Source organism: Nuphar pumila, chromosome 10, assembly GCF_984573655.1.
Source record: "Nuphar pumila chromosome 10, dmNupPumi1.hap1.1, whole genome shotgun sequence".
NCBI classification, from domain to species: Eukaryota; Viridiplantae; Streptophyta; class Magnoliopsida; order Nymphaeales; family Nymphaeaceae; genus Nuphar; species Nuphar pumila.
The window spans coordinates 41,741,819-41,744,185 of record NC_143258.1 but is presented as its reverse complement, the minus strand read 5'-3'; the positions used below and the strand labels follow the sequence as shown (position 1 = coordinate 41,744,185).

Here is a 2,367-nt window from a genome sequence, read left to right as displayed (position 1 = left end):
TATATTTACGGGGAGAATATCGACTGTTTTTTAACTTCGATTTTTGCCATTAACTTTGTATTTGGCATTCAATACCTTAGGTCAGCTTACGTGACGGGGTTTAGACTCAAAATTGTTGTTTTGTGTTATCGAACTCTTTTTTTATAATAATTTTAGTTCTAATTATTTTATTCTTAAAATGTAAATGACTATTTTTTTTGTGGTAATTAATCATGATTTTTCAAAGAATCTAAATGATGAATCACTATTTGCCAATTAAAGCACTTACGGGGGGAATTACGGGCCAATTAAATCCAATAACTTCCAAGGTGTCATGGGATCCAAAATGAAGATCCAATCCACGACCCAACCTATAACAAATCGGTTTTCACCTCCTGTCTTTCAATATCCAAACAAAGGAGCCGTCCGTACCAAGTGAAAACATCATTAAAGAGACTCGAGACAAGTTTGGACACGATAAAACATGACAAAAAACCATAGCCCGATCGAAGCAAAGAATTTAAATCAAGAACATTGATAGGGTTTTCCCTTGAGGGAAACGCCCTCCAAAAATAGGCGTATGCCGTTTTTAAGTGGCGAGCACACGGTATTCTTTAGTAAAAGGCGAAAGAATAGTTCGCTCTGTGCTCACCACGCGGCTGCGTGATTTTAAAGGGTTGCATCCCACCCCTTTATATACAAGAGACTTGGCCACCAACATCTCTCTCTGATCGATATGGGACTAACACATTCATTTGTTGAAACGACCCAACAGAACAGACTACAACGTTCCCTCGTATGCGGTTTCAACTCCTCCAGTCCTACCATCTCTGTTGCTCGTCTAAGCCGCGTCACATTGGTCTCAGGAACAGAGCCTCTATCGTTGAGCTCGGTTTGGACCTGAAACTGAGCTTCTATGGTTCGGGTCATGCTTCGATTTTTGCCATTAACTTTGTATTATTTGGCATTCAATACCATCTAGTGGTAGAAAGTTAAACAAAACTTAGGTCAGCTTACGTGACGGGATTTAGACTCAAAATTGTTGTTTTGTGTTATCGAACTCTTTTTTTATAATAATTTTAGTTCTAATTATTTTATTCTTAAAATGTAAATGACTATTTTTTTTTGTGGTGATTAATCATGATTTTTCAAAGAATCTAAATGATGAGGATGGTCGAGGCTGATTAATCACTATTTGCCAATTAAAGCACTTACGGGGGGAATTACGGGCCAATTAAATCCAATAACTTCCAAGGTGTCATGGGATCCAGAATGAAGATCCAATCCACGACCCAGCCTGAATTTCTTATACAGATCATGCAACAAGATCCAATCTATGGATCAGATTCATTCTTATCAGATCAGACTTTGTGTGTTTTAGACTTTTTAGTCAATATTTTCAGTAAGTGTGAAGAGTTGAAACCATCACAGGATCATATATCACAATCCTAAAAGACACATACCAATCCAACACATCTTCTAAGTTTTTATAGAATAAATTGTGGAGATCTGATCCACGACCCAGCATGAATCCAACCGGTTTTCACGTCTTCCATTACCGATAAAATTTTATCATTAGAGATTGGTAGGGGTGCGCCAGGCCCGTGCAGTAGTGCAACGCAAGGGCGACGCTAGAAGGGCCCAGTAGCAAGCTACTGTGGTGGCAGCTTCCCCCAAAAGAAATTAATTTAATATCGTGTGGTCACATATCAGATATTAAACTGATAAGAACAGATACTACACTTGATCTTAGCCAAAAGGCCGAGAAAGGTATGAGTTAAACATTCCTCTCAACCTCACTTTATACACCCTTCACCCCCTCTCACTCCACTCTCTTCATCGATATGGGACTAAAATCGAAGTCTCATATTCTACCACCGAGCACAAACACCCACCCATGGTTTTCCTCTCTTGGGCAACCATTCCTCATCATCAAAAAAACATGATGATGATAGGTATGTACTGTATAGACGAGCCCGTATGGGTAATCCTTGCCCGGAACCATGAACCATGAAGAAATTTAATTTATGGTAGCCAATTGACTTTGGAACAACCACTGGCTGTCAAATTTTACTTCGATGGGTTTATCTTAAAGGACAGGGCAAGCAAGTCGGGAGTAGCAGTGGGGCATAGAAGTGGAGATCTCTATATTCTTGATCCAAGAAAGAATGAAACTCGCTTTGCTACTCGTTATTGAGTAGTGCATGACAACATTTGGCATCAAAGGCTCAGGCACCCACAAATGGAGGTCGTGAATTTCTTGAAGAAGAATAAAAATGATAATTAATAGTTTTTTTTTCATAAGTTGAATAAAAGTTGCACCAGTTGTGCAATGGCCAAGTAGTGTCGAGTGTCATTTTATGATTCTAGTTATTCATATAATAAGCC

The 2,367-nt window shown here is 38.9% G+C and overlaps 2 non-coding genes across 2 annotated transcripts; both read right to left on the bottom strand.

Moving 5' to 3' along the window:
• Positions 1 to 522: 522 nt before the first annotated feature.
• LOC149826732 (U5 spliceosomal RNA) lies at positions 523 to 640 on the bottom strand. The gene has a single exon (XR_016435812.1). It is a non-coding gene; the product is annotated as a U5 spliceosomal RNA (small nuclear RNA).
• A 925-nt stretch (positions 641 to 1,565) lies between these two features.
• Positions 1,566 to 1,753, bottom strand: LOC149826731 (U2 spliceosomal RNA). The gene has a single exon (XR_016435823.1). It is a non-coding gene; the product is annotated as a U2 spliceosomal RNA (small nuclear RNA).
• Positions 1,754 to 2,367: the final 614 nt, after the last annotated feature.